This window comes from Copadichromis virginalis, linkage group LG23 (assembly GCF_057382275.1).
Source record: "Copadichromis virginalis isolate Kocher_CV1m ecotype Utaka linkage group LG23, C_Virginalis_male_GT1.1, whole genome shotgun sequence".
NCBI classification, from domain to species: domain Eukaryota; kingdom Metazoa; phylum Chordata; class Actinopteri; order Cichliformes; family Cichlidae; genus Copadichromis; species Copadichromis virginalis.
Genome location: NC_140639.1, coordinates 42111845 through 42134353, shown reverse-complemented (window position 1 = coordinate 42134353; position 22509 = coordinate 42111845).

Sequence of the window (22509 nt, the reverse complement as noted above, 5' to 3'; positions counted from 1 at the left end):
AACAAAAATGATAATAATAATAATAATTCCTAAATGCCAAACTCAATCACAAGACTCAAATGACTCAAAAGACTAACATAAAATGGAAGATTAGTATTACATTACTCTGGTCTAAATGGACCTGCCAGAACCAATAAAACAAACAAACAAACAAAAATAAATGAATAGAACAAGTCTAAGGAGGTTGGAAAGAAAAGCGGCTGGACTTCTTTAAGTTTCCTTGAAGTCCCAAATGAATCCCAGAGTCCACAAATCTGGGACTCTCCACCAATTGCTCTTAGAACTGAAGAAGCTTCTCGGATGAGAGGTGAAACATATTCAAGGAAACTTAAAGAAGTCCAGACACTTTTCTTTCCAAGCTCCTTAGACTACTATGACCTGGATGACTGAGAACCTTCACAGACAATACAACAAGTATTAAAACAATAACAAAAGTTAGCTAAATATGTGTGCTACCAATAGAGCTAAAGTATTAAAGATTTTATTGCTGTCAACATTTTTTTGGTTTGTTTTTGTATGTCATTACAATATACATAAAATTCAAGATACATACAATGTGTTCATCACAGGTTTAGCCTTCACACCCACTTACTGCTTTAAAGTTGTCTATACATCTTTCACTTGTAGGTTTAACTATAGTATTTTACTAGTTACTTAAGCACTAACTATCCAAATATGTATGCATGAACCTTGTACCTGCCAAGTTTATGAAGCAACTTGCTAACCTAGCTTGTTAATTTTAGCTAATAAATTAGCACTCCTCCCTTACATGCATTTAATGTCAGATTTTGCTACAAAAATATAAACATGGCAGAATTATATTTATGTTTGCAAGTAATTCAGACATTGAGTGAGGTACATTATTGCTGAGGGTAATATAATTATAAATATCTTTTGCTGGATACAAGGTTAAGATAACCCTTAAAAGCCATCACTGTTTTCATTTACTTCTCTCTGTGCATCAGTCCCTGTATGCCTGCATGTTATTTCTATCACATCCATCTCTATGAGTCATACATTTTCAAAACTCCCTCTTCATATTTTCACAATTCACTTGGTCTGATGGCGTGAGAGGCAAAGAGTAAATTCAAAGCAAAACATTTTCATTTTCACTGTGGCCACGCATGTGTGTCCTCCTTTACGGTTAACCAACACTGATATCAGACTTGTTGTTTGCACAGCTTGAGTGATGTGGCACCAAAGTGACCTACAAAACAGCCGTGGTGGGGCCATAAATCACATTGGGTCTGGAATTAATCACTGTGTAGAGGACATCTTCTGCCACCGCTGTCCTCTCACAATCACTCTCTGCAAAACGCTTGCACGCACCCTCTCTCCTTCCATCCATCCCTCTATTCCTCCATTGCTCCATCAGCCACCATAGCTATTGGTCTCTCGAGGAAGAAAGAAGAGAGATGTCCTTTCCACCACTCATTTAAAATGCAGGTTAAAGTTTATAGAGTTGCCTCTATGCTATTCACACAAATAGAAGAAAGCCAATGAGGAGACTTTTTTTTTAAAGAAACATAGTTTGACCATTATGATAACTGTCTTTCTTTCAAGACTAAAGGCACCAGGTAAGCGCAAGAAAAGTTGAGGTGGAGGAGAGGCATGTGCTTGATTTATTAGATGACAGACGCAGTGGGGATCTAATCAACATTACGTTGGATGCCAACACCAAGTCGGTGTGAGGCTTAAGGCGCTTCACTTCAAGGGCAGCTGCCATCACTTCAAAGACAAACACCCACACACACGTTGGCCATTGTCTTCACTGTTAAGCTCAGTCTGCTACTCTCCAATGCACCATCAATGCTGCAATACAGTACTGGAAAGTTACAGAGCTTACATTAGTAGTCTTTCATAAAAAGCGATTAAAAAGATTCAATTTTATTTTCATTGTGCCAGTTTGAGGACTGTGGGTTAAAAAACCTCACTTTTAATGGGAAAAAACCCCTGAAGAATTGGGCCAATTAAGACACAGATAAGTTGCCAAGTCAGTGCACTATTTTTTATTAAAAAAAAATATATAAATTTGGCTAGAATTTACACGTTTATAAAATTCAGTTTCCCCCCCCCCAAAAAAAATACTGTATGTGCTTTAGGTTTAGCATGTTATAGAAGGCAACATCACGTGTATACAATGCATGATATTTAATGTAGCTAAAAACAGACTGTATATAAAAGATGCATCTGCAACAAATGAAGAATTAAGTTAAGCATTTTGGCTGCTGCCATGTTCCATTTATGAAACCAGAAATGATGTGGATGAGAGGGTACCTCACTAGTGCTAGCTGCTCCTTAAGCTGTTTGGGTATAATAGAAGGTTTTTATAGTTAACTAAAACTAAATTAACGACTAAAAGTAATTAAAAAATAATAATTTGCTAAAATAAATGTAATAACTAGACTTAAAAAAAAGATTTTGTGAACAAAAATAAAATAGAGATATATGTCGGGATATGTCCATGTAATAGTCCAACTCACAAATCCATGCTTTCTAACACTACATTTTGACAGTTACTGGTGAACGGCTGCTGAATTAAAGCACTTTGAAATAGATGAAATATCCTTAGTTTTATAATCTGAAGAGGTTTTAAGATATTTTTTTTAACCAAACTAACAAAGTAGGAAGTAAACACACATACAGATGTGGCATTAACCAAGGGGCAGATAATATATTTAAAGCAAAAAGTAGTGAGAAAAAAAGGTGTGAAGTACATTTTAGGGTCCTTAATCACCAGAAACAATTAAGCTAGGTGGCTAATATGTATTTATATGCAAATATAAATGTCCCTCTGCTGATACTACAGCTTACTGCACATTTTGCTGTGATACTGAGTTGGATGAGGCACTTAAGTCAAAATGGAGTCAAAGTGACATAAAACTAAAAGCTAATTACGATATACAAAAGTAGAACAACTCTGGTGCAGTGCCACACCTAGCTGGTAACAAGTCTAGGAGACATGTTAATAAAATACCAGCATTTTGCTAAAAAATGAAACACAAACGTCTTGGACACACTGTCAGAACATTAGACACAAATATAAATCCTCAAAAAATGCATCAGTGACTGAAATTACCAAAGGACAGCCCTATTGGACAGTTAACTAAAAGACAGGTGTGCTAACACAGGGAGATGTAAAGCCTTAACTAAAGCCAAGCAGGTTAGTTAAACCCCTGTAGAGCTTTTTATGAAGGAGAACTATTTGTTTTAGTCTTGCAAAATTAAGCATTTAAATATAGGAGTCTATGAGGACTGAGCCTCGAATGGCCATTAGAGGAACTGCATTTCTTTTCACTTCATTTTTTTCCTCCTGCTGCTTGAATAAGAAAGGACTCTTTTTAATTCTGCACAGTTGCAACACCTCACCAAATTGAAAGAGGAAAGACATTTGATCCACAGGTTATTTAACAGCTGAATTGCTTAATTATCAGTGTGAAGTTACACACATTGGGCATCACAAGAGAGTCCCGCTGCCTTTGGAGTACAGCCGCCCTCCTCCCCTTTCCCTCACACACACACACACACACACACACACACACACACACACACACACACACACACACACACACACAGAGAGAGAGAGAGAGAGAGATTACATTCCCTTACTTCACTAATGTCAGCAACATTGAACTTGCTTGCACCCAAACTGCTTCATAGCTAGAACTATAAAGAAAGAATCCACAAAGCTCATCTGTCTGCATTTCTGACATGCTGTCATCACTTTAACAAGGTCCCTTCAGAATACTGAGAATTGTTTTTTAAGGCTTTTTCAATTCATTTTAGCATCCCGGTAGTGACTTCTTGAATGGAGTGTGTTTAACATGCCAAATAAGCTGACTCCCCCTATGACTGTTGCCCTCACTTATCAAGAAATGTTTTTTGGAATGTTGCTCGATTTTATGTGACAGGTTTTCCCATTTTTGTCATTTTTGGTTAAGGGAGTTTAGCCTTTATCCTCTTATTTTTTCCAAACTCAGGAGTCATTCAGTCCCCATATTGCCCCATTAGTTTCAATCTTTAACTACAGGATAGCAGACAGGTACATGTGCCTGTAAAAGCTGTTTGTATATGTCAAGCCAAATTTGCAACTGCTGTTGTAGAGCTGAGAGACAACTCTCACCTCTCACCCTGGAGGGTTGAGGCAGGATTGAAAGCTGATAATTAAAGCTGGCAGCTGTCTAACTTGTTTTTCAGAGGTCATTCAAAGGCCTGAGTTTGTGAAAAAACGAAAAATCAGAATCGATCTTTTTTTTTCTTTTTGAGAAAATTATTTTCATTATATAAGAAAATGTGAGGTTCAGCTTTTTAGTTGAAGCTAGAACACAGGCCAAGGTAATGCCATGACCATGTTTTCATGTTTTCTCACATTGCACGCGACCTTCACAGACATAGCCAAATTTAAGCTTTTTTGTTCCCTGTCATTCAGTGTGTAGTACAGGGGTTTGCTAGTACAGATAAAAAACAATAAAAGGTTAACTGTTAACAGTTCCATGAACCACTGAGCAGGGCATAATATTTTATAAATCTATGTTTAACTAGCCTGTAGGCATGTTTATTTCTGATGTTAAGCTATTGTAATTTGACATTTTAAATACTTTTAAATGAAAACAAAATGAGGTATTCACAACTCAGAATTTTTTTTTACACCAAATTTTTTTTTGTTGTTTGATGGTCATCTTTAATTCAGTTCAAATCATTTCAACACTATTTACATACAAATGAACTGAAGTGAACTGCATTAATTCGATGTTCCCCTGTGGGCAATCACTTGGTGATAGTGGGAAGGAAAAACTCCCTTTAAAAGGAAGAAACCTCCAGCAGAATCAGGCTCAGGGAAGGACGACCATCTGCGGTGACCGGTTAGTGCCGGAGAGAATGGAGCAGAGGACAAATTTATATACAACTAATATAATATATGCTTATTTGTCTTTTCCTCTGACATGTTCTGACGCTGGCCCTTGAGATCCTCTTGTTTTGCGATACTGGCCTCTGTTTTCTCGAATTGAGCTGTGTGCTGTCTCATTTTGGGCCTCAGAACTTTTTTAATTCTGTAACACAGGCCTCTTTTTCTTAAATTGTCATGTGTGCCTTCTTGTTGTGGGCCTGGGATTTTCTAGTTCATTGACGCTGGCCTCTTTTTCTTGTTTGTTTTTTTTTCTCTCTGCTAATTTTGCATCAGATCTCATCTTGTCTGCTTCTGTTTCTTGGAGTTTGTTTGTGATATTTGCATCCATTGATGTTGGTAGGAAGCTTTGGAAGCTCTTTTTAAGTTCTGTGCCTTCAAATCTTTTTTTTTTTTCGCAAAGGTTCTCCTTGAATCGCTACCTTATCGTGGTGGAGGGGTTTGTGTGTCCCAGGGATCCCAGGGGCTATGTTTTCTGGGGGCTTTTGCTCCCTGGTAGGGCCTCCCATGGCAAATTGGTCCTGGGTGAGGGACCAGACAAAGAGCGATTCAGAAGACCCTTATGAAAAGAACATCGAGGGAACAGTTTACCCTGCCCGGGATAGGGTTACCGGGGCCCCGCCCTGGAGCCAGGCCCGGGGAGGGTGCCCAAGTGTCTGGTGGCTGGGCCTTAGTCCATGGGGCCCGGCCGGGCACAGCCCGAAGAGGAGACATGGCCCATCCTTCCGCAGGCCCACCACCCGCAGGAGGCGCCATAGGGGTCGGGTGCATTGTGTGTCGGGTGGCGGCCAGGAGCAGAGGCCCTGGCGGACTGACCCCCGGCTGCCAAGACTGGCAGCCGGGGACATGGAATGTCACCTCTGGTGGGGAAGGAGCCTGAGTTAGTGCGTGAGGTTGAGAGGTACCGGCTAGATATAGTCGGACTCGCTCACCTCTACGCATGGCTTGGGCTCTGGAACCAGTCTCCTGGAGAGGGGCTGGACTCTGTCTCAGTCTGGAGTTGCCCCTGGTGAGAGGCGGCAGGCTGGGGTGGGTATTCTAATATCCCCTCGGCTTGCTGCCGGTACGCTGGGGTTTTTCCCGGTGGATGAGAGGATTTGTTCCCTGCGCCTTAGGGTCGGGGAACGGGTCCTGACTGTCATCTGCGCTTATGCGCCGAGTGGCAGTTCGGAGTACCCAGCCTTCTTGGAGTCCCTGGGGGGGGTGCTGGAGGGTGCTCCACCTGGAGACTCTGTTGTCCTGCTGGGAGACTTCAATGCTCACGTGGGTAACGACAGCGAGACCTGGAGGGGCGTGATTGGGAGGAACGGCCTCCCTGATCTGAACCCGAGCGGTGCTTTGTTATTGGACTTCTGTGCTAATCACAGTTTGGCCATAATGAACACCTTGTTTGAACGTAAGAGTGTCCATAAGTGCATGTGGCACCAGGACGCTCTAGGCCATAGATCGAAGGATCGATTTTGTAATCGTATCACCAGACCTGCGACCATATGTTCTGGACACTTGGGTAAAGAGAGGGGCTGAGCTGTCAACTGATCACCACCTGGTGGTGAGTTGGATCAGGTGGCGGGGGAGGACGCTGGACAGACCTGGTGCACCTAAACGCGTAGTGAGGGTGTGCTGGGAACGTCTAGCAGAGACCCCAGTCCGCGAGATCTTCAACGCACACCTCCGGCAGAGCTTGAACAGCATTCTGAGGGAGACTGGGGACATTGAGTCCGAATGGACCATGTTCAGGGTCTCCATTGCCGAAGCTGCTGCATTGAGCTGCGGCCGCAAGGTGGTTGGTGCCTGCCGTGGTGGTAATCCCCGAACCAAATGGTGGACACCAGAGGTGAAGGGAGCCACCAGGCTGAAGAAGAAGTCCTATCGGGCTTGGTTAGCCGGTGGGACTCCGGAGGCAGCCGACAGGTATCGACAGGCCAAGCGGAGAGGCCATGGAAAAAGACTTTCGGACTGCCTCGAAGAGATTCTGGCAAACCGTCAGGCGTCTCAGGAGGGGGAAGCGGTGCTCTACCTGCACTGTGTATAGTGCTGGCGGAGCGCTGCTGACGTCGACTGAGAAAATTGTCAGGCGGTGGAAGGAATACTTCGAGGACCTCCTTAATCCCACTGACACGTCTTCCGAGGAGGAAGCAGAGTCTGGGGATGAGGGGAATGACCCGCCAATTTCCGGGGGCGAGGTCACTGAGGCAGTTAAACAACTCCTTGGTGGCAGAACCCCTGGTGTTGATGAGGTCCGCCCCGAGTTCCTGAAGGCTCTGGACGATGTAGGGCTGTCCTGGTTGACACGCCTCTGCAGTGTTGCGTGGAGATCAGGGGCAGTACCCGTGGACTGGCAGACCGGGGTGGTGGTCCCCATCTATAAGAAGGGGGACCGGAGGGTGTGTTCCAACTACAGGGGGATCACACTCCTCAGCCTCCCTGGGAAAGTCTATGCCAGGGTGCTGTAAAGGAGAGTTCGTCCGCTAGTCGAACCTCGGATACAGGAGGAACAATGCGGTTTTCATCCTGGTCGCGGAACACTGGACCAGCTCTTTATCCTCTCGAGGATACTTGAGGGTGTATGGGAGTTTGCCCAACCATTCTACATGTGTTTTGTGGACTTGGAGAAGGCATTCTACCGTGTCCCTCGGGGTGTCCTGTGGGAGGTGTTGCGGGAGTATGGGGTGTCTGGCCCATTGCTACGGGCCATTCAATCCCTATACAACCGTTGCAAGAGCTTGGTTCACATTGCCGGCAATAAGTCGGACTCGTTCCCGGTGGGTGATGGGCTCCGCCAGGGCTGCCCTTTGTCTCCGGTTCTGTTTATAATTTTTATGGACAGGATTTCTATGCGCAGCCAAGTGGCGGATGGCTTTCGCTTTGGTGGCCTCAGAATCTCATCTCTTTTGCGGATGATGTGGTTCTGTTGGCTTCATCGGGTGAGGGCCTCCAGCTCGCACTGGAACGGTTCGCAGCTGAGTGTGAAGCAGCGGGAATGAGGATCAGCACCTCCAAATCTGAGGCCATGGTTCTCAGCCGGAAAAGGGTGGAGTGCCCACTCCGGGTCGGGGATGAGTTCCTGCCCCAAGTGGAGGAGTTCAAGTATCTCAGAGTCTTGTTCGCGAGTGATGGGAGAAGGGAGCCGGAGATCAACAGACGGATTGGGGCTGCAGCTTCAGTAATGCGGACACTGCACCGGTCCGTCGTGGTGAAAAGGGAGCTGAGTGTAAAAGCGAAGCTCTCAATTTACCGGTCGATCTACGTCCCTACCCTCACCTATGGCCACGAGCTGTGGGTAGTGACAGAAAGAACGAGATTGCGGATACAAGCGGCAGAAATGAGCTTCCTCCGAAGGGTGGCTGGCCTCTCCCTTAGAGATAGGGTGAGAAGTTCGGCCATCCGGGAGGGGCTCAGAGTAGAGCCGCTGCTGCTCCACATCGAAAGGAGCCAGCTGAGGTGGTTCGGGCATCTGACAAGGATGCCCCCTGGGCGCCTCCTGGGGGAGGTGTTCCGGGCATGACCCACCGGGAGGAGGCCCCAGGGCAGACCCAGGACACGCTGGAGAGATTATATCTCTCGGCTGGCCTGGGAACGCCTTGGTGTTCCCCCGGATAAACTGGAGGAGGTGGCTGGGGAGAGGGAGGTCCGGGCCTCTTTGTTTAGGCTGCTGCCCCCGCGACCTGGCCTCGGGTAAAGCGGATGAAGATGGATGGATGGATGGAGGTTCTCACAGGTGCAAGGTTTGGCTTTGACCTCTACAATCTCACAGCGAAATCTCTTTTCTTGTTCTCTGCAGTTTGCAAAATCTTCTTCCAGATGTTTTACAGTTTTAAGGAGTTGCTCGCAGAGCCGTTTGATCTCCTCATCCTCCTCAACAGGATGAGGAGATCGAACTGAGTTGGATCTCCAACTCAGCTTCTCTTGTTGTTTTCCATTCTGCAGAGTTTCTGTGTGGAGCCTCTGTGGTTTGTGTTGAAGCCTCCACACATGCACTCAGCTCTGCAGCAGTGGTAATTGTATTGCTGTCTTCAACAGGAGCCTCACTCAGCTGAAGGGTGAAGTTCTCCTCTGTGTTAAACTCAGGTCTGTTCTTGTGAGCCTCTTCCAGATGTTCTTGGAGCTCTTGAATCTAGATCATTTATACCAAACGAACAAACCACAACCAAACACTAAGGCTGAGAGGGACCTTTTCAGTGTTTAATGCTTTACCCCTTGAAAGCCCACTAGGAGCAACATTTGAAGCTTATTTCTGAACTGAGTGGTTTCTGTTATATTTCAGGCCTACTTATAGAACAAAATGACTGGGTTTGCATCAGAAGTTAGTGAGCGTGGTCTGTGCCTATGCATCTATCCTTGGAAAAGCCCTGATAGTAACACTTAGTCAAACCATATATATTGAGGTATCAAAACTCATTATCAAGGGTACTGGTGAGGTCAGCAGATGTTGTCTTTATGGGGGAATCAGTTAAAGCCCATCATGCTCATATGGGGTTGAAACTCTCATTCCCTTTGTACAGTTGGTGAGGTTAGTGGGAATGGCAGAAGATCTCCAGCACTTTGGATTTAAAAGCTTTTGGACCTATTGTCACAATTCCAGCAAAGAAAAATGGATGAAATGTAGCACTACATATGCAGGAAGTCCTCTTTGAATGTTATCAGATTTAGACTGGGCAAACTGCATTTATTAGTAGACCAGCAGGTGCAAGTCATCTATTCATTCATCCATTCAAGTTAGATTAAACCTGCAACCTCTTGGTTTTTGTGAATGAGTGTATGCGAAATCTTAATTGGTATCTACCCAATATCACAACAAATAATTTAGTAGACCCATTAGTTGACTAAAATACCATGTAAATGTTCCCTCACCTAGGCTTTGTCTGACATATTTAACCAGCAAGATTTTTATTTTACCAACAATGACTAAAAAAAAAAAAATCCACAAAAGCAGTTGTTAAATAAAAAATAAATAATAACATACCCACACTGGACACAAACTCCTTACTGCTGGGAGAAACTCTAGCAAATGACTAAAAAACATTATTATCTGCAAATTTGTTTCACATTTCCAGCAAACATTAGCTCCCCACCGCTGGTCTCTGACACAGCCACCTTTAATAGGGTGTTAATGACGTGGTAAGCTAACTGGGAGTTGAAGGAGACCCCTTTAGCTTTATCATGTGACTGATAACAACTGATAACAGCTGTTTAATGGGCTAATAACATTCAAAGCAGGAAGCAGGAACCTTCCTTGGGGAAAAGGAACTCGGTTCTCCTATCTGCATTTCAACTAGAAAAGTTACCAGGATGCCTTTGAAAGGTTCATGATATTTTGCGGTGGGGCTGGCAGTGCTGAAGATCACCTAACGAGTCAACTTTCCAGATTGAAATTCATGGTTGAGAGGTGTGTTATCTTTTGTTTTTCATTTGCTTATTTAAGTTGTGAAATTAATTCTAATGTCAAGTGTCTAGAGAAATGGGTGATCTAGGATTCAGTTATTAAATGCATTTTTGCTGAAACAATGCCAATATCAACAAAGAAAATACTTCATACAAAAGACCCACCATTGTAGTTTTGAGCCCCAGGTCATCTCTATCAGAGCAAACAGATGTGATGACCTTGGCTGTCTTGGTGCTAGTCACTCACATGACCTACTTTCTGACTAGCACAAGTGGAACACATTAAGAGCAACACATATAATCACAGTTGCTTTTGTTGTGATTAAAATTTTATTTATATTTCAAATGACAACAGAGGCCATATTCTAGCAAAAATATATTAGAAACCATACATACACCCATAGACTATCCATCAGCCCCTTATAGTGCTAATCATTACTCAAACCACTGATGTCGGTTTATACAAAACAAGATTTCTCCACAAAATCAGGAGATTTTCCAGTCTGCTATAGGTCTCATATGATGAGAAAGCTACTGAAAGGTCGCATATAATAGACCCATATAACCAAATATACCTTGGTCAAGGAAAATTACTAGTCCAACAAAGTGGGTTAAAGCGGTACTGACTGAAATTAAGTGTAAGATTAAGATGGAATACAAAGTCAACTCTAAGCTCATTGGTGGTGTTTAGCGCATCTGTCCTTCTGCTTCTTTAAGCCACTTTGCAACCCACCTCCAGTCAGCTCCTGCTTTGCTTTGCTTGCTCACAATGTGTTTGACTTCGTGTGATATAATGTTTGTTGTCATTGATGCCTGCTCTGGTTTGTACCCGAGAGGGAGGCTTAGCTTGCTGCTGCTCTCCTTGCCTGAGGCTTCCCATGTAACTTCATCGAAGAGTCAGGAAGTGTGCTCTTTTCGCCTTAGGCTTTTTAAGTATGTATGGTGAAGGGCAGGGGAGGCCACAGAAGAGAGTTAATTAATTGCACATGGAAATATGAATTTTTCTGTGACTGAAATGCTCCTCATTGAAATACAGTATATCATTTCAGTTTTATGACAGTATTCCAAAACAAATCTTTCTCTATATTTTTTAAACTGACATTATCTACTTTATTCATTTGACATGCATTTGACCATATTCATTTTCTTTAACAATTTCCTGACACTACTTTTTACTGAAACAATAACACCTTGTACTGTCTTTCCCTCTTCACACTGCACAGAAGAGGAACCGGCAGCAAGGTTCAACACTTTTCTTCCATCAAGACTCTGAAGACCATTACTCTTTGTCCACAGGTTTAATGATGTAGAAAGTGTGAAACTGAAACAAACATAAGACAATTACAATTACAGTATATTCTTTAAATCTTACATATACACTGTACCTACAAGTCTACAATAATCTAAATCAACATAGCGTAGCACTTTAGCTGCAAGAATAAGCATAGCCATGCTCTAAACATGTGGCTTCAACAACGTATCAAAGTTACACATTAAACTTCCCTCATGTCACAAAATACAACCACAGAACTACAGATAAGTATCAAATAAACAATATACATACAGATGATGAAGATGAAGAAAAGATGAAGTATTGAGGGCAGATGCATGTGGATTCATGGCAGTCTCCTTGGCCATGTGCAAACTTCACTAAACCTTCCCATATGGAAAAGAAATAGTAAAAACTTATATGAAAGTGGCCACTTTCTCATGACTTTCATACATTGTTTTAGTAAGTATCCAAAACATACAAGTTTCATTATATAATTTTTCAAGGGATCTTATATCTGTTTTCACTCTTATATGCTTTTCATACAAGTTTCACACAAGACAGATACAAACTTTATAAGATTTATATATATCTTTTCCATATGGGTTACTACCTCCTGCTTCCTGTGATGTCACCACGTATCAGAGCTATTAAAGGGACAGCTGCACTAACACTATCAGCACACATCTATTCCTACAGTCTGCAGTACAGTCTTTTACCAGGACCTCTCTTAACAAGGTCTTGCCCTCCTCACAAATCAAAGTTAACCCCTGAGACTCACAAGGTGAAAACAATAAGCTCTCATGGCTGGTAATCAATGGAAAAACAGATTAAATCTTAGTGCTGACTCATGGAAATGGTTGACACACAAAAAAAAAAAAAATCCAAAAAAACACTAATATTCCGGCAGCTGGGGCGTCAAAATAATACCATAAAATAATAGGATATAACTTTCTCATGAAAAAACAGTTATTTTCAGTAATGACAATCCAGTTTGTTGCCCTAATTTTACATGGGATTTTGCCTTTTTCAAGTGCTTTTAAACATTAAATTAGGAACATTTTAATGTGATTAAACAATGAAATTACCTATAAACAAGGTCAATGAATGTGGCAATATGAATATGAATGAATAATAATAGTTAAATGTACAGAAATATACAGTTAACGGTTGGTTTAAATAATAATGGATTGCATTCATATAGCGCTCTTAGGCTACATTCACACTGCAGGCGAAAGCGCATCAAATCCGATTTTTTTGACCCTATGCGACCCATATCCGATCATGGTATGACAGTGTGAACAGCACAAATCCGATATTTTCAAATCCGATCTGGGTCACTTTCGTATGTGGTACTGAATCCGATACATTCACAGTGTGTGAATGTGTGTGTGAATGGGTGGATGACTGGATATGTAAAGCGCTTTGGGGTCCTTAGGGACTAGTAAAGCGCTATACAAATACAGGCCATTTACCATTTACATATCCGATGTTTCAGAAAGCGACTGCTGTGTGAATGGTCAAGTCGCATTAAATCCGTCTTTTACGTCACTGACACAAGACAGACGCCAATTGTCAGCGCCAGAGAAGCGCCCGAGAAGACATCGTGAACGCTTCCTGGCCATCCCGTGTAGATGTCAGTGAAACTGTTGGGAAGACAACGTTGGAGAAACATTAACATTTTATTTGTACTGTATAATCTGCAGATTCTGACAGAAATCTGCAACTATTCTTTGAAGCACCGCTCCTCTCTTAAACAGCAATAAGGATAATTATTAGGTTATTTACATTATTATGTAAATAACAAAATAACTTAAAGCAAAAATTGGGAAACGTAAAGTCCGAAGTCTTTATATTAAGGGCCATCAGTCACACAATACTGTTTGCTCTGGGTCTAAACAGAGCGCGTTGTGTGTGAGGTCTGCTTTTGCGCATGCGGGCCGCTTTGAGCGTTCACACTAGAGCGCGTTTGCTGTCGCATTTTATTTGTAGTGTGAACAAGCAGACAAAAAAATCGGATTTGATCAAAAAATCGGAATTGAGCATTAAGACCTGCAGTGTGAACGTAGCCTTTGAGACCCTCAAAGCGCTTTACAATTCCACTTTATAATTCCCTTCTGGCCACCACCAGTAGGTGAAGTGTCTTGCCCAAGGACACAACAACCGAGAGTGTCCGAGCGGGGGCTCGGACCGGCTACCTTCTGATTACAAGGCGAACTGCCAACTCTTGAGCCACGGTTGCCCTAAATAACGATAATAATAATAATTATTTGATGCAAAAAAAGTTTATAAGAATCATTTTATATATTTGTCCATAACATTACATTTGAATTTAACAGTTCGATCTTTCAAATAACGGACAAATATTTGTGAAATTATGAGACATTTGTGAATGTATTTTAACAATCTAAATATGCATATGTACAGACAAATACATTTAACAAACAAGAAAATTATGTTTTATTACATTTACAGTGATTTTATGTTAATTTACATTTGAAATGTAAAATCACAGCCTATTTAATGTTATTCTAGAAGAACAGTACAAAACTGTAAAATACTTTTATATTACATTTTTTTTACAGTGCATTTATGTGTTTGTTTTCTGCCTCTATTTTTTCTGTCCTCTGTTTACAGGACTAAATTAAGAAAGTGGTTTGAATTCTTCGAGAAAAACAAACAAACCACTATTCAACCATCCCAAGAATCAAATGCATTATTTTCTGTGACATGTCACTCATTTGCCCCCTAATGTTTCACTGCTGTCACAACAATTAATCGGAAATGGTTAATCAAGATTTATGAAGGGTAATCCCCAACAGGATGTAGGACCTCTCCTCTGACTGGTGGCTGGCAAGTGGCAAATAGCTTTTGAAAAATCAATACTTTCCAATTAAGTGACAGTTACTCCCATGGGATGGTGAAATCCTATGATGGGTTCAATCGTGTTTTGTTTACATCTGAGGTTAAAATCAACAACAAAAAAAAAAAGACTTTTTTCACCCATCAACATCTCTCAGTTTGCAGAACAAATTTCACTAAGGGTAAAATACATCAAAATCCAAATAATAAAAAAAGGCATTGTGAGGCATTCAAATGGCTGTAGACAGCATGTTAAAAGCATTAGTTTCCAAGGTCATTATCTCCCATTGTAATGGGAACCAGCAGAAGTAACTCTAAAAAAAGCCAACATCCAAAACTCAGAGGAGTGTGATGAATTTAAGGGGAAATGAAAACAACCTCTAAAAGACTGTACAACTGCATGCCAAAAATGCCATCAGCAACAATATGAGGTCTGCAAAAAAGCAATGCTGTGAGAACACAATCTGTTTCAAGGGCCTGGTTCAATTGAAGTTGACAGTGCTGGTATTTCACTCAGCCAGTTGCATACACACATAACCACAAGCCCCCAACCACCGTCAACAACGTCTCTATCTAGGAAATTGCTAGTAGCTAGCTCCACTCCCAGAAGCTCAGCAGGCCAACGTAGAGTCAATTACGTTACTGGGTTAGCAGCCATAATGGCCTCAGAAGAGCAATAGAAATTAGGCACCGCGCTTACACCAAGGTGGGCTCGGATGATCGGTATATGATTGCAGCATTAGCTTATCTGCCACCTTCATCCACCTTTGGCGCCGACTCATAAAATACTTGGAAAAATGCATTCCGATGTGTCAGGCTCCATTCTTGATCAGTAAAAGTAGGAATGAGCTGTGCACAAGTCTATTAATGCCATCCCTTGATATATGTGTCTGTAGCTCGTCTGTATGACTTGCACTGCAGAAGGACTATATAGCCTTATGTAGATGGCACATTACTTATAAAAGATCCTTTCTCCAGTCACCAAAATTCAATGATTTATTTTTAATCTACTTAAAACACTCAAAGGTTCTGCTTTTTTTTATTACAACAATGTGTTCCAAGCACATGCTGGGAAATCACCCTTTTATTATCAGAAGATGTCAATTGAAAATGATTCTGAGTTGAGACTGAGGGGGTCGCTTCCCGCAGAGTGCATGGTAATGTTGGATACCTGAATGTCTTCAAAACACAGATATTGTGAAAACAATGATTGTCCTCATCTCTGCCTTCAAGACTTTAGTAATTCAGAAAGGGCGGGATGTAGTCTGCGAGTATGCTGATTTATTCTTAGTTTGTATGTTTTTAGATATCCCTGATCCTGATGAACAAACAAACAAATAAATAAATAAAATCTGCCCATCCTGCATGCCTGGGGACATTTGACAATTGTAAAAGCCACATCCATCTTCGAGACAAAGTATTGAACCTCAATGCTAGGGGAAATCAGCAAACACATTCATTTCTGTCAAGGAAAACCGTTGTGGACAGGAGAGGTACATTGTTTCTATTTGCCAATGATCAATTTTTGATGAGAGCAAAAAGATCATTTCTTGGGAATGAAAGCAAAATGAATCTTTTCTCAACTCAGTATGAGTCGGGACTGTTTATGCAAGTACGGCATTAAGCTACGTAACCAACTTTCCTCTGCGCTGATTGCTGTATGTTGAAAAATTGAGTTATGGTTGCCAGATAACTGGCCCTATACGCTTTCATTTTAAATGATATATTAAACCATTTCTGCTTTGTCTGAAGGGCATGCAGCAGACAGTGATAGGGAAGCGAGAGAAATCAACTTTAGAATCCAAATTAAAAATGAATACAGGGCATATGCACAGGCCTCAGATGTCCCTTTAACTTCAAATGAGCTCCAGTGCGAGCATATTAATTCCATTTACAACTTGCTCATTTTAGGTGATTATAAATTTTTATTAATAAAGGTTGAGTTTCTTTGTATTAAGGTCAGTCAGGTAGTTTTATGAAGCATAGAAAGCTCAGACTATTCCCTTTTCTCCTCTCTCAAGGATTTTATGAGATCATGACCTTGTGCGCTTACTTGATTAGCACTTGGTTTTTAACATCATACACATTCTAATTGTCCTTTGACAACATTAGTCCTCCTGCGTAAGTGTCACCTTCCATGGGTGATGCCACAGTGCACAACCAGCCCAGCATCAACTAATGCACTTGTTACTATGAAAAGAATAAAGGCTGTTTTCGAGCTGCAGCAGATCAGGCATGGTGGCCTCATGCTGGTGAAGAGGTAATTTCATTGAGCGCAAGTGGATTCCTACCCACCTTTCCTGGTAATTTCACAGCATGTCGTGACATCACTCATGTCAAAATCAGTGTGAAGCACCCTAGAATGGAGTGACGGCACTAAATCTGGGTTGCAGTGCAATTTTTGTTCCAAAAGTAAGCTTGAGTAGTTCCCTTTTCAGAAAACTTCTTAGCACTGGTGCAAATGTTCAGTACATTTTTCCTCTTTTTCTTTTCCAAATGTCTTTATTTTTAATTGACTCCCATTTAAAGAAGCCCCCAATCAATGGAGAACAGTGTACAGTCTTTAGACAATTTAGGTGTTATGAGTGAAGGTATTAATAAACAATTCTGCTTTTAAAAACTGTTAAACCTTCTGAAACTAACGAATTAATGTAAATTAATGTAAAGAATCAACAGCCATGACATTAGGACCAAAGTATCTATGAACTGTGTTGAACAGCGATCAGCTAAAGTTGAACTAGGCCCAGGCTGCTCTGTCATGCATTACCATTTTGTACCACAAGGTTGTGTAGTGAGTTGATATAATCTTCATTTACATGTTAAGTCATTAACAACACATTTTCATTAACTAATTTATTTGTTGCTTAGCAAAAGGTAAGCCCTGTTTAGAAATGTCAATAGTTAAAAGAACAGCAGCGCCCACTGAAAAAACATCTGGACAGTCATAAAAAAAGAACTGGTGAATATTTTACTCAATTTTGGAAAGGGATATTCGAAAACATACTTTTAACCAAAATTTCTAACCCAATCTCAGAATGCCGTTTTGCTCAGGGTCCATTACAAATATCTATATGTCATTGTGTCCTATTTACACAACATTTAAAAATATTAATCTTTCTGAAATCTGAAGAAGCTGCCGAAGCACAGAGTTTATAATATATACATTGTGTTGATATGACAGCACAAGGTAAATGTAAAAAAGGCCAGATCACAAAATCAAATTAAAGAAAGAACATTGCAATTTAAATGCTTCTAAGTGTTAAAAACAAATTAAATCTAAGGGATCGCTATAACAGAGTTTAAAAAAAAAACATCAAGAAATGCACTCCTTCAAAAGTATGTCTTAAAGATGGGGTCACAGACTTTGCTAATCTCATTTCTTCAGGCAGTCCACTCCACAGCCTTGGGCTTTCAAAGAATAATCTCGGTCAGTTTTACTTTTTGGCTGCACCTCAGGAACAGATCTAAAACATCTGCCTCAGGTACTTGGGGTTCATGCAGGCTAAATTGGAACTAAGAGGTCAACTACACAGAGGCTACAAAAACCCTTAAAAGTCAACAGCAAGCCCTAAAATCTGTTCTAATATTCAATGGGAGCCAGTACAAGAACAGCCAAAGTTGCAATAAAAAAATATCCCAACCAAAATGAACTAATGAAGTTACAACAACAACAACCTATAACTAAAAAAAATATATAGAAAATCACTCATGACTTTGTAGCTGATCGTGAACGTCTGGTTTCATAGGTAAATCCCTATTGTATTTATCACATTGAGGTGCGTGATTAAAGTGGCTACCCATCAGAGCAAAGACTACAGCTGATATAAAAGTTGAAATAAAAATAACTCATAATGCAGCCATTGTGTCTCTTTAAAACAGGCTGCCACACTGCCATGGATGGCATTGCCCGTGCACTGAAACAATCTTGTGCATGTCTCTCCTACACCAGCAGCATCAGACAGAAAAGAAGCATCCTGAATGAGAATGAGAATTTGATGCATATCCTGTACTTTCTCCAGTTGTCCATCAGAGGAGAAAGTACAGGATATGCATGAACAACTCTCTTTCAAAGAGTTGTTCATCTAAAATGCATATTTTATTTGTTTTATATCCTTGTAAAGCACAGTGAAACCAATGCAATGATTAAATTTATCATAAAACTCAGATTAATGACAAGATTGAAATCATTACATTCTAAAAATGTTACATGTTTTGCATCAATATACTTTACACACAGTTACTGATATCATTCACATAGGTTTACAGACTTCTTTAAAATATAATTTTGCTGTTGAATTGTATTTAAATTTATAAAATTCAAATTATGAAATTCTGGAATTTGTATTATTTTACTATACAAAGTTGTAAACTAATCAAAATATCCACCCTTTGCTTTAATTACTGCTTTGCACACTCTTGGCTTTCTCTCGATGAGCTTCATGAGGTAGTCACCTAACATGGTTTTCCAACGGTGTTGAAGAAGTTCCCAGACATGTTGAGCACTTGTTGGCCCTTTTGCCTTCACTCTGGTCCATCTCATTTCCACTGTAATAAAGGAGTTAGAAAAGCAATTTATAAAATAACATCAATACATCACTCTATAAAGGCAGAACTGATCAATATCCACCTGACCCTTTTCCCCTGGACACATGACATCTAGAGTTGCAGAGGCACTCAACGTGAAAAGGATGACACACTATATTAATTAAATGATATCAGTGTTAATCTCTGCCAGAGAATTACTGACAATGAGACTATTATTTATGCTTAACAAGTAGACTGAAATTTTGTTGAAAAAAGTAAAACAGAGGTGTTATCTTTCTCAAAATGTACAAATATGAAAGAGAACATTTTAACAGGACTCTGTGCAGTCCTTTTAAAAACAAAGTATACCACTACTGCTTCCATAAAATTTAAGAGGGTAAGTAGCAGCCAGGTCATGCTAATCAAATGTACCTGATCAACTGATCATCAGCAAGTGTCACCACCTCCATCAAAGGAGAATTCTGGCAGTTTGCTGGAGCATTCAGGTGTATATCAACACAATACCACAGGAAAGGACATCCCAGCAAACTGACCCCAAGGTCAGGCTATGCTTACAAAATTTACAACCCCCCCCCCCCCCAAAAAAAACAAACTAACAACCCCCCCCCCCCCCCCCCCCCCAAAAAAAAAAAAAAAAACAAAAAACAAAAACAAAAAAACAAAACCCAAGAGCTACATTTCAGACTCTCTGGGCCTCAGTTAGCATGTTAAATATTACATTTCATGACAGTACAATTAGGAGTAAGATTTAACAAATATGCCTTATTTGGAAGGGTTGCCAGGAGAAAGCCTCTTCTCTCTAAGAAGAACATGGGAAAACAACTTAGGTTTGCCAAGTTGCATCCAAACAAACCACAAGACTTATTAGAAAGTATTTGGAGAAAATTTACTTTAAAGAAAGGCAGCATAATGGCCTAAAGGTTAACACCATCACCTCATAGCAAGAGGGCTTTGTATTAAGACTCATTAGCTATTCCCCCCAAACCACCACCCCAAATCTAACCACTCAAGCAATAACTTCAAATTAGGTGTCTTTCCCCCATGATGAAAAATCCATGTTTGATTCCCTGTTAGAAGCGCAGTGTTCCTGGGCCACTGATCACTCCTTGTATCAGAGGTGATACTTAGAAAGTCAGTGTGCTGAAATGCTTAGTTTGTCCATTGTGGGATCTTTATAGTTTAAATCGCCTCACTTCAGCTCTAAATTTGTGGGTTATGAACTCAATGCATGAAATAAAACATCAATCTGTGTTGGGGAAGTTTCATTAGAAGACGTGTGCCATTTGAAATGGAATACCACCTCTGAGGAAATGATCGCTTTACAAGTCAATATTAAATATGACTGAAATTTAGCCTTGCTCACAAACGAGAGTGCATTGCTTGGGAACTAATCAATCGTACTTTGTAAATAATAAGTATTTCACATTTTTTATTTGTGTAAGCCACTGCAGTACACACCAAGGTCCCTCTTTTCATAAGCTGGTACACACAGGCAGAGACAGAAGGGTGAAACCGCTCACTGGCCAGACCTTTAGGGTGATTTTGTGACTAGAGAGTCTGGCCCTGCTGGGAACAATGGTGTCACAGATATGACATGGTTTGGATTAGATGGAAAACACTATAAATAGATTCTGTATGGCTCGGCATTAATCAAAACTGAGGAGATTAACCACTCTCAACCCAAAAGGCTGTGCACTTCATCCGGTGAAGCACAACCTTGCAACCAAATATTTGAAATGCAAATTCCAGCGAACTTAACAGCATGCAAATAGTTTAAACATGAGAGTTTGAGAAGAAGATCGAAGGCATAGCACAGACTTTTCAAATCTAGTAAGGTCAGTGAAGGTTTCCATCTGTATTTTCTTCATGTAAAAGCAATGTGGAGTATCCTTCTTGCTCTTCTTCTTCTATATTCCAAAAAAGAAGAAGAGTAGGATCAGGAAAGATATTCTAGAAGATAAAATAACAGTACTATAGGACACATCCTGCCTGATTCTTGTCACAAAGAAGTCATTACCATCGGGCCTCAATGACTATCCCTCAGATGGAGTTGGCAGACACGCAATCAGCTTACTGTCATGGGCTGGTCATGGGTTTCAGTCTCTGTTTTGGTTTTTTTTGGTTTTTTTTGCTTCATTTGCTTCATCCAGAGCTACAGCCAAGTATTACCCCCCCCCCCCCCCCCTCCCCACCCCAACATGCAATTAAATGTAGAGGTTGATGCCTTTGACTCTAGGGTGGGAGCAGTGCTGTCACAAGTGCCCAGAAGGTAAGCAACACCCATGTGCATTCTTTTCCTGATTTCATCCTACCATTGAGTGGAATTATGACCTTAGGAACCACCAGCCGCTAGCTTTGGAGGAATGGCGACATTGGTTGGAGGGCACTAAGCATAATCATGGCTAATCAAAGCAAAACAACTATTCCATCAATTATTTAAAAGGTTAAATTAAAAACAAAACAACCTTTTTTTAAATAAAATGCAAGATTTGAATTAAAACTGCCTTAGTTGTTAAATAAAAAGTCACTGTGAGCGCTACATAGTACAATAGATGTCCACATGACCTAGGGTACAAAAGAAAAGACTCATGCTTTGTGCCGTTTCTGTTGAAGGACTGATTCTTTTACAGCCATGTAAGCAATGAGTCTCTAATTGTCTTACACATAAAAAACACACACAAATTACTTTGGACACCTGCTCATGATTGATTTTCCCATAGAGACTGCCAAAGCAGCTGATCTAGAAACACACAGGGGTGGAGGGGTTAATGACGTGGCCCAACATGACCCCATCCTCTTGGGTGTTTAGGGCAGTTAAAACTAGCTGTGTCAGGCTCACATGCTTATGTGTGTTTTTATCTGCTTGTTTTGTCTTTTCCCCCCCTTTGCCTGCATAATTATGCATTTCTAATACGTGAGTGAACTTACTCAATTCAACAAAGCAGAAACATATAAGAAAGAGAATAAGTAAAATTACCTTGGATTATTCATTTAGAAACAAATGAAGTCACAGATTTTGCTCATTTTGACTTATGCATGAATATGAACTAAAAAAAAAAAAATTAAATCCTGAAGCGCAAACTTACATCAGCAAGTGTTGTGTATGTGCATGCGTATGTATCTTTGTTTACTGCTACATAGCTTTGGCAGAAAGGCCTGATGCGTCATTCTCACTCTTTCTTTTGGATGAGGAAGCGTGTAAAATTTGCATGAACTCTCGGTCACTAGAGGCGTTAGCACTGAGCATTGCACGCTGTTGGCATTAAGAGCTGAATTGAAATGTCCATTTTCATTTCAGCTGTCAACGGTCACAGAAAATGTCTGGACAATAAACCACACTGGTGTCTTGAAATCAGCTTGTTGTTTGCAGTCTCAGCAAGTGTCACTTTTCATAATTTCGTACAACCATAATATTTTCTCAATTACAAGTATTTTTCTTTGCTGTCACCATGAATAAAATTGTGTATTCTCCGTTAAAAAATACATTTGATGCTGATACCATTTACTTGGACTGACAAAAATTAATATAGGCAACAACAACAAT